At 41.9% G+C, this 10003-nt stretch overlaps 1 long non-coding RNA gene across 1 annotated transcript in view; it reads right to left on the minus strand.

The window, feature by feature from the left end:
- Positions 1-10003, minus strand: part of LOC106884889 — a 38838-nt gene that overhangs the window by 1377 nt on the left and 27458 nt on the right. The window contains exons 8-10 of the long non-coding RNA XR_001411315.1: positions 5794-5944; positions 5311-5454; positions 4544-4608 (exon numbers count right to left, since the gene is read on the minus strand). This is a non-coding gene — a long non-coding RNA (uncharacterized LOC106884889). The remainder of the gene's footprint in view (positions 1-4543; positions 4609-5310; positions 5455-5793; positions 5945-10003) is intronic.

The raw sequence follows: 10003 nt of genomic DNA on the forward strand, positions 1-10003 counted from the left end.
CCCGGGAGGGGCCGGGGGAAAGCGGGGAGCGGCTTCGGGGCGCGGAGGCGGCTGGGGGCCGGCGGCGTTACCTCAGAATAACGATAGGGAGTAGCGGTGTGCGCGGCCTGTTTCCCTGTCGCCCGAAGAGCTGCGTCAGCAGGACCCCGCCGGGCCTTCTGCCCCCCCTCCGCCGCCCCCTCAGCGGCAAACGGGGCGCGGGGGGAGCGGGGACACCCTCGCGGGGCCCGCACCGCTGCCGCCGTCCCTGCGTTACAAACGAAAATGGCCTTTTTGCAAAACCGAGTACTTAGCACAGGTGCGCACCAGGTGCGCTGGTGTTGATGCCCGTTCTGGTGCCCAGGTGACCCCGGGGGGTGACCGGCCCGTGACCCGCTGAAAGGGCGTGCCATTGGCCAGCGCGCGCCGCCCCCCAGGAGCCCCCCCGAGCCCCAGAGCAGCGGATCTGGCCGCACCTGCGCGCGGTTCGGATCGAGCCCCTTCGGAGCGAATCCGAGACTAACGCCTCATTCGGCGGGTTGGGCTGAGCACAAAACACTTTTTGTGGTGTGTCGGCTCCATCGGAGGGGAGCGGCCCGGCCCGGCCCGGCCCGGCCTTCTGCTTCGCCCCCCGTGCAAGGCTTCCCAGGCACCTCCTCTCGGGCTGCCGGAGCCATCCCAGATATTTTTCCATGGTATTTCTTAACTACTTAGCAAGAAATGATCGCATAATGTTTACTGTTTAGTTGAAGATTCTCCAGTTTCGTGAGAAAAAAAGAAAATGTGCGTGCTGATTTTCTTAGGGATGCTTTCAGGATATCGTTCGATTGCATGTGCTTATCTGGAAATCTGGAGCACAGTGCAGTGGAAGTATAGGCAGCTTTAAACTGGGAGATTTTAATTCCAAGGCCTTTAAGAATTTCTTTGCTGTCTGTTTATATTACAGAGAGGCTAATTTGCTTTGCTGCAATCTGAAATCCTTGAAATGTTGTGGTTTCCTTTGGGTGGGTGGGTTGACATTTCCTTTAGAAAACAAGTCGGGAAATAAGCTAATGGAAAAGCAGAAGGATGGAACAAAGCAAAAGAAAATAATCAGGAAAACCAAAGGGATGGATTCCCCAATTTCCCAAGTTCCGTAACCTACAAATTGCAAAAATGGGTAAAAATGCAGGGAACTGACTCCCCTGCAATCATTCTTCTTTAAAGCAGATTTTGTTCTCCATTAAAATAGCCAGTTACTTTATTTTAAAAATCCAGTTTTGTTTTGAGTAGCAAAATACATCAAAAGACCTATTTTTTCTACTCACCCATCATGTTTTGAATTATTTATTCAGCCTATCTTTTTTTCCACATATATTTTCTGCTCAGAGACATTCTCTAAATGGGACTTTATTTCTTTTATAGTGTAAGGAAGCAGTTAACTTTTGTTACCATTTACAGTAAGAATAAAAGATAATATTGGTAATAACAATAAAAACACTGTCGTCTAAGCACAATACAGAATCATGTAATCTGGCAACCAAATCATATGGCTTACAGGAATAGAAAGACATTAGATGGTTACTGTATATGAATGCAAAATTTGAGAGAGGCTCACAGGAGAAGAATATTTGTAATTTATGCCCCTAAGCTGCAGTCATTTGACAGCATCAATATTTAGTTTCACATAAAAAAAATTAATTGTGCCAAATATTGATAGAAGTATTGTATTCCTATTTGTTACTGTATACTAGGAGGGTCTAATGCTTATTAAGCCATTAACTCTACAGATGAAGGCAAGACCCCTACAAGAGTGTAGTCTCCAGGAGAGACTAAAAGGTCCCTTTTAAAGCATTTCTCTTGAAGAAATTGTGTTATGAGAAGAAGGGCAGAAGCACAGGCAATCTGCACCAAGAAATGGATTTGTTTTCCTAAACCGGAAAATCCTTATCCCTCCATAAAATGCAAAGTTATATTGAACTATCTGCAACGGTCTTATCAAAGAACTGTCTCAGCTCTCAGACACGTTCTGCAGCAGCAGGAAAATGTCTGATGCCTCCACAGACTGTTTTCTGGAGATGGTCCCACAGCCATCACCCTCTGGTTTAAGAGTAGCGGAGGAAGCTCAGCACACAGTTGGAAAAGGCAATGACTTGCTGGCTGACAGGCTGTAAATTACACTGAATTGCACTTGAGCCCATTTTCTGAGAGCATGCTGGATGAAACAGAGTTTTGGTCTGTGTGGATTCAAAAGAAGGAATCAATCTTCTGCCAGCTACTACCATAAGAAGCGCCTTTCTTCAAAGCAGTCTTCAAGGACGTTATTCCTCACGCTGACAGGCACGTGAGGTGCTGTCGCAGTACGGGTAAAAAAAGGTCAGACTACACATAGATAAGATAGTCCAGAGCGTAGCAGGCGCCAGGTCTCCCTCAATTACACTGGCACTGTTTTTGTTGGCATGGTGTCAAGACAACTTAGAAAAGAATCTGACCTTAGACCTCCATGAGGAGAGATTTCCAAAGAAGCAGCAACTTGAAATTTTCTGTCCAGCTCGGATCTTTTCACACTCTCACTGACAGTACTACTTAAAATGGAAGCAATTCTCTGCTCCCCTTACCTTGGTAAAAGGCTGATATTACAAAATCAGAAAAATCTTTCTTTCCCTTGGGCAGAAATTCTGGTATTTTACAGTCTTTCATCCTACCCAAGAGCATTTTAAAGATCTCTGCCCCAGCCCATTGGTTAATGCAGACAGAAAAAGTTCTTCAGTTTTCTTTCTGTTTCTTTTTCCTGGTACTGAGAAGACACTAGCTAGTTTTGTTTTGTTGTAATTATTTTTTTTAAGATTTGGAATCCAAACAATGAAGATTTGTTTTATTTTATTTTTAGTATTTTCCAAGTACTTGCTGTAGAAACAGGGCTCCAGAGATGAATGGAAGAAAAGTCAAAAAGTGTGGAGCTGATAAACACATAGATGATAATGGTAATGTCTGAACGGCCCGCAAATGTCCAAAAAACAGATACTATAGAAAAACTTGTCCATGGCAGGTCAGCAGCTCAGGGGATTCAAGTGACGGGGACAGCAGCTCTCTACCTGCTCTGTTCTGCAAGCTGCTGGCAGGTGCTGCTCTGTGTGAGCATCTCTTGCAGGCACTGGCTGCCCACAGTCACAGAGATGATTGTGTCTTTTATATCTTCCTTCAGTAAAAGGAAGCAGCACAGAGGAGCTAAGCATGACAGAAGCAAGAGCCGAAAACAATACTTTGTAAAAATGCATTACTCTGTAGAGAGAAGAGGGATCTGCCTTCCTTTCCCTGCTATTCATATGAAACTTCACTGAAGGACAACTTTTAGCAAGGACAAGAACTGTCAAGTTTCACCTTTAAGAGATCCACCCTAGTTTATGCTTATTTTCTTATACTGCACACAGAACTATATGAAACAATCGCAAGAATATAAAATTCAGTTGTTTCCTGGTCTTTGTTTTATACTGCATAAAAGATGCAATGTGGACATGCTGACATGCTGGTTGAAGTCTGAAAAACCATCCTCATCCTTTGGGGTTTGGTTTTTTTTTTTAATGCTATCTCATCATCACTGAATTTAATTAATTATTTTAAATTAATGGGTCAGTGGGTTGGGATTAATGGGTTGGAAGTCTGTCATATTTGCATACCTAATGTGAAATTCATCTGCTTGTAATTTCTGCTTTGGGACTGACCAGTCTGGCACATGGATGCTAAATTATCTTTGTCAGGCAATTTTCAAAAGATCTGGAGCCAGATAGGTCATCTGCTGAAACAGCAAATCTCCAGGTGCAACCTACCAAGGTTTTAGTTAGCAGGTAGCTCCAAATAAGTGACATTTTAGAAGTCACTTGGACAAGGCAGGTAAATGTGAGTGACAGATCTCATAATACTACTACTAACAACAACAAGAAGAGTCTGTCCTCTCCCATAGTGTTGTCCTGCCAAAACTGCATGGGAGTTACTCTAAGATAAGATGAACAAACCTTTGTGACAAATGCTATCATTAGCAAGGCACCCTCTCGTGCAACTTTTTTTGAGAACCTAATACAGATGTTATACCTTGCATGTCAGCATACGCTTAGTGGAATCAGTAAAGGATTACGGTAAGAGTCGTCCTGCAGCTGCCAGGAGCTGCCAGCCACAGTGTGTGGCAGAGAAAAAACAGCATCTGGCTCAGGCACCTCCTCAGAGATGGGGAAACCTTAGATTGTGCAGCCAGCCTTAACACGAGACGTTATTTCACTGCTGTCACCATCACGCAAACTTAACCAGTTCCTGTCACTCATCACACATCCCTAGTGACAGTAGCCTACAGGCTATGAAAACAGTGCAATGCTCTCCAGCTTAGCTGACTCATTTCTGTTACAAAGAATACTTAGAGGAAATGCTTAGAGAGCTCCAGTTGTATTCTGCAGAAGTGGGTGTCACCTGTTTATTCCTATCCATGCTATAAATATGCTGGTATATAACCAAAATAAAATTGCATTCTATGGAATAGGACTATGACATGATGAAAAAAAAATGAAAAAGGAATTAATCATAGTCTTTACTTTACCAGTATTGCTTGCTGCTCTGGAAATACTCTGCAAAGCTGGCTTCCAGATGTGCTTATTCAAACTCCTGCACCAAGAAAAAAAGAACTCTTTTTATACAGGAAATATGAATGGCATCCAAAGCGTTAGATCTTCGTCCTGACTGAAGTGAAGCCAATAGCTTGGAGACTTCAGTCGTTCAGCCTTTCTGACTCCATTTCACTTCATAAAAGAATTGGATGCTTAGGAGAACTTTAACAGGACTGGAGAGCCCCTATAACCAGTGTAGGGGAATACAGACCACAGTGTCCTCCCTTGACAGCTGCCAGCTTTGCGTAAATATGCTCTAATTAACATTGTCAGCATCCAGTTCATCCAGTAGAGTGAGAGCAAAATAATTTTCCCAAAGAAAAGTAACCAGAAGAGTGGCATTTTATTTTTGAAAACTTAAAATCTGAGATGTCAAATATTAGAAATTTATCTAGAGGCCGTTAAGTCTGAGAAGTTAGAGCCCTTCCAGAGCAGGGTTCTGCAATATCATGAAATAAATTTCTGGTACTTAATAGGGAGGTGCTTTAACTAATCGTCAAATTTTCAAGCTGGCAAGATTTTTCTCAGGTCCAACCAAAGAGACCATGTCTCCCTAGAAGCCTTATCTTGTTTAAACTGAAAACATCACAGCTACACCACCACCAATCAGGGTAATTTGAAATTAATAAAATGTTAGGACAGAATTAAAAGGAGTTCAGAGTTTTAATGTAATGACTCAGGAACTGTATTCAGCACATACCTGCATTCATCCAGAATAAGATTAACATCAAGGTACTTGAAGAGCAAAGTTTGAGGTGAGCCTCCAAGGGTTCAAAGGGAGAAGGAGAGAAGGTCCACATCTCTGTTGCCATGTGAAAGGGTATTTTGCAGAGACTTCAGGAGGCTGCAAGTCACAGGGCCAAACAGACCAGTCAGCTGTTTCCTAGTCACTCAGTGAAAAGTGAATGCTCCTCACTATTCTCTATACTGTAGCTAATGTTTTTCACTTGGAGTACCAACTAAATCACAGATGTGGTGACTGTCTTTAACCAAATTTTGCTCTGAGATCAGAAAATCTTCATGTAAAACAGCTACATTTATTGTCTATGAAGCTGTGACTAACTTTGCAAATGGGATTGCCTGGGGATGCTGCACAAAAAGGATCCCGGACTGGACACAGGCCACTAGCAGCCGTGGAATCATCTTCAGAAGCTGCCTGTGAGCAACTGGTGTCTTGCCTCACCTGGTGCTGGCAGCGACACTGGGATGAAGAGCAGAAATGGCCTTGAACAGGAAGAATGGTGAGAATTGCTGCACAGGAAGGCACTGGTATCGGCACGTCAAAAAGCAAAAGCTGGAATCATAGCTGAAGGAACAGCTGGCCTTGTGCTTCTCTGCAACAGTGAAACAGAGCATGAATTCAGAACAAACAGCTGAATGACTGAAAAAGCAAAAATAAAGAGGAAATCAACAGAAGTGAAACTTTTGTTTAAAGCTGCTCAATAATAGCACTTATATGTTTTTATGTACTTAGATGGACTGGGGCCTAAATAAGTTTGATTTTTCTATTTCTTACATTATAGCGTGCATTTTGTAAAGCAATGTTCAAAAATAGAAGTAGTTGCAAGGCCAGACTTCGTATATATTTATTGCCATACCATCTCCCAATAGCAGCTCAGTCCCCCAACCACTGGCATGAATGATGCATGTACAATAGCGTTAATTTCAGATAAAAGTAACATTAGTGTATGGGCTACACAAGGCCTATTTATCTCTTAGTAGAGATAGAAATCTCTTAGAAAATATCTTCTCTAAGAGAAGATAGAAAATGGTAAGTAAAATCTAAATCAGAACATTCAATATAATATGTTTTCACATTCTTAGGCTTCTTTAATTTATTAAAAGAATCAAAAGATACAAGATTCCACAAGCCAACTGGAAGACATCTCATCAGTTCAGCTTAGAAAGACCTCTACGACAGATAGAGAAATATCACATTTTAAAATATAATTTGAAATCAAAATGTCACAAACTGCCTCCATATTTTGATTTAAGTGATTTTAATCACAGATTCTAGTTTGTGGTCTGTACAGCACCTTGTATGAATCACTGTATTGAAATTCTCTAATTAAGACTTATCTCTTTCCACTAAGCCCAGAATATGCAGGGTCAAGTATGAATTTGATGGAATGAAGATCAGACTTCTATTGCTGGCATTCAAAGTCTTGAACAACTGCCCCGACAACTGGTCCGTGAGCACCTCATGGTACTCGGTTTCTGTTAAGATAAATAATCTACTGGTCCTAAAAGATTTTCAACAGCACATTCCAGTGAGACTCCAGGCCCTGTGTTATGAACTAAACAGGAAAACAAAATGAACCAGAGGAACATACAAAGAAATTGTGAAAAGGACCCACTTCAAGGGGAAATATTAACCACTTCTTATGTACGGGAACCTAACCTTTCTACTGAACTAGTTGTTGTGATGAAGGCTGCAGTGAGACGATCATGCAAACATTTATTTATCTGAATAAATGTAAAAAAATATTAAAGAGTGATATTAAAAATATATTTATTTGACTTTTTGTAGATGGCTAAAGTGCATGTAGTTGTGCACCTTGATGGTTGTTTCTCAGTGTAGCTCTAAATAGGGCAGTCCTCTAAACTAAACAACAAAAATTGGAATTGGAATTTAGATGCAACCAAAAAGCACCTCTTCAGGCATTCAAATATATTGAAGCCAAAAACTTAGCAAGCTTTCAGCTTGTCATGAAAAGCAGCAATAAATGATAAATGCAAAACCAGTACGCCTTATTTTCAAAACCTGGCGAGCCCACAAAACCAGGCTTGCAGAAGTGCACTCTGTTGCAAAAGCCAACAGTGCTTGTTTATTCAAAATAGAAACTGTCAATACTTTAAGAGCCAACAAGGAGACGTCAGTTCAGCGTAGATGGTGCCTAAGATTCAGGCAAATGTCACATAGCATAAAGTGGCTGTGCAGAGCAGGCACGACAATGTGTGCATGTTTTTGCTTGCACTTTTGTAGTTTTGACATTCCAAACATCAAGTACTTAATATTGAAATAATTTCAAATTTTGTGCAGGAGCATTTGAAGATCTGTAGCTCTGCTACAACTTGAGCTGATATGAATTTCAGGCAATAGACACTTTAGACCGGAAAAGGACAGCACAACCTCAGATTTGCAAGGCAAAGCTCTTCAGGAGTACTCGGGCTCGGCTGCCGGTTACAGCCTCATTTACAAGAAACTGTGCAGGGCGAAAGTGAAAGGTACAAAGACTTTCTTTTTCTTATCTACAGATATCTTAACTCTGATTATACATACTGTCTTTTAAAAGACAATACAGTGATTACCAACAAAAAATCCTAACAGATGTGGGTTAGGTATTTTCATTTTCATTATTTTCATAGATTTTAAGGCAGAGGGAAAACTGAATAGTTGAACCTACTGTCTGACAGAGACCACTGATTTATTTGCATTCTGGTACCTCCAGCTCTTCCTTTGCTGGGAACTCAGTGGTGTTTCAGTCCACCCCAAACCCACAAGAGCCTCCAGCACTCACCAGTAGAGCTAAGGAGGCTGAAGCACAGTCAGTATTGTGTTCGTGCTGTCATTTGATGCAATCCCTTTTACATTTATTTCTGCCAAATCAGATACTCGGGTAAACATCTGGGCACTGGCAAAAATATTCTCCAGGACCTATTTTTTCCTCCACCCAGGTTGCCAACCATATTGATGACGGAATTCATTGCTTAGGGCAGAAATTTTTCAAATGCAACTGCACTGGCCTCAATCACTCCCAAGTTCCACTGCTGTGCTCTGGTAAAATGAAGCAGTCAGTTTACAGGTTAGATTCACCATATAGAACAGGATAGAGTTCATAAAATGCTTTGGCTGGCCAGCTAAATTACAGTATATGCTACCCATAAAACCAGCACTACTTAGTATCAATCTACTGATTCTTCTGACTTGGGCCCTGTTCTGAAAGGTACATAATGCCTTCTGAGACGTGCCACATACTTTAAACCTTCTTTGGTATCAGCCTGAGTAACAGTTGTGTGCGACTTGCAAAATCAAGGCGGGGAGGAAGAATCCTTATTAATAAAATCCCTAAAGCTCACAGTCATGGGAGTGTTAATTTAAAGAGTGCCACATTTTACTCAAAGGTGGCAGTACTCAGTGAATGTCTCTTTTGCTTACGGCTACTTTCCCTTCTGTTTCTTATAAATGTCATTGTACTACTCTGGATTCTGTCTGGACGCATGATCATCTGGGGAAAACAGAAATTCCAACCACAGGAAACAGAACTGAAAGTAATTAGAGAATCTTTGTCATTCATTCTCTGACTTGTAAACTAGATAGATGCGTTTCCTTCCAAAGGCTGTATTTCCCAGCTGTAAAACGATAGAGCTCCCCCCACCAGTGCTTCTGCAATCTTCCTCACACAGCCATGGAGTGTTGCAAGCTATTAACATTTGTAAAGAGTACTTGTAAAGTCATAAAAGCAGCAGGGCCATCAAGTTCTTACTCCTAAACGGTGGGGAAAGTTTCAGTTTCTGCTCTTGAGTTAAAGCAGTTTGCATGTTTGGCAATGATAATATAGTTTATGGTCTGTAATCTTGCATTAAGCCCCCTTAAATTCCTGGTACATGAGTAGGAAAGGCTGTACTGTTGCTCTGTTGTTTCTTCAGTAAAGTTACAGGCAGATGCTTTTATCTTTCCTGGTAGCCATTTTTCATGCAAGCACATACCGAAGAACAAGTTTCTATCATGGTTTTCATTTTGCTGGTTTTCATTCACACTTATATTAAATGTCTGAATATACAGCACCTCAACTTAATAGCTCTAAAGTTGTATCTTCGCGTTGCAGCTCTGTATAAATGGGCAGACTGTGCATTTCAGAAAGTAATAAATGAACAGACTATACATGAAAAGGCCTCTGGAAAGTGGCAAGTCACATCCTGGGTCAGCCCTGCTCCTCTGTCCCACTCAGGTAGGAGGGAGCTTCTGCCTCCTGTTCCCAGGTTTTACCAAGTGCTACAGCTTGGTTGGCCACAGGTTGGCCTCTGTGGAAGCAGGTTAGCTTTCACCGTAGAAGCACAAGATTCCTGTGAAGGTGGGTTGAGATGTCTAGACTGCAGACCTAGAAAACTCTTGAGGTTTATCTAAGCTTGGCCAAATGCCTCAGGAGGAAGGAGTGCTCCCCTGGCTGAAGAGCTGTCTTTGATTGCCCACTGCTTGGGACCAAAGTACTTCCTTCTTCCTCCCCACCACCCCCCACCCCTTTCTTCCTTCAGTGTGCACAGACCCTGCAATAAAACCTTTTCATTCAGAAGGAAAGGGCTGTTGTGCTCCAATGATAAAGCAACAGGTGACTTAAACCTGGGCAGCTGCATTTCAGCAGACAGGAAATGTTGCACAGTCACAAAAACTG

This window comes from Calidris pugnax, unplaced genomic scaffold (genome assembly GCF_001431845.1).
Source record: "Calidris pugnax isolate Ruff unplaced genomic scaffold, ASM143184v1 scaffold17, whole genome shotgun sequence".
Lineage (NCBI taxonomy): Eukaryota > Metazoa > Chordata > Aves > Charadriiformes > Scolopacidae > Calidris > Calidris pugnax.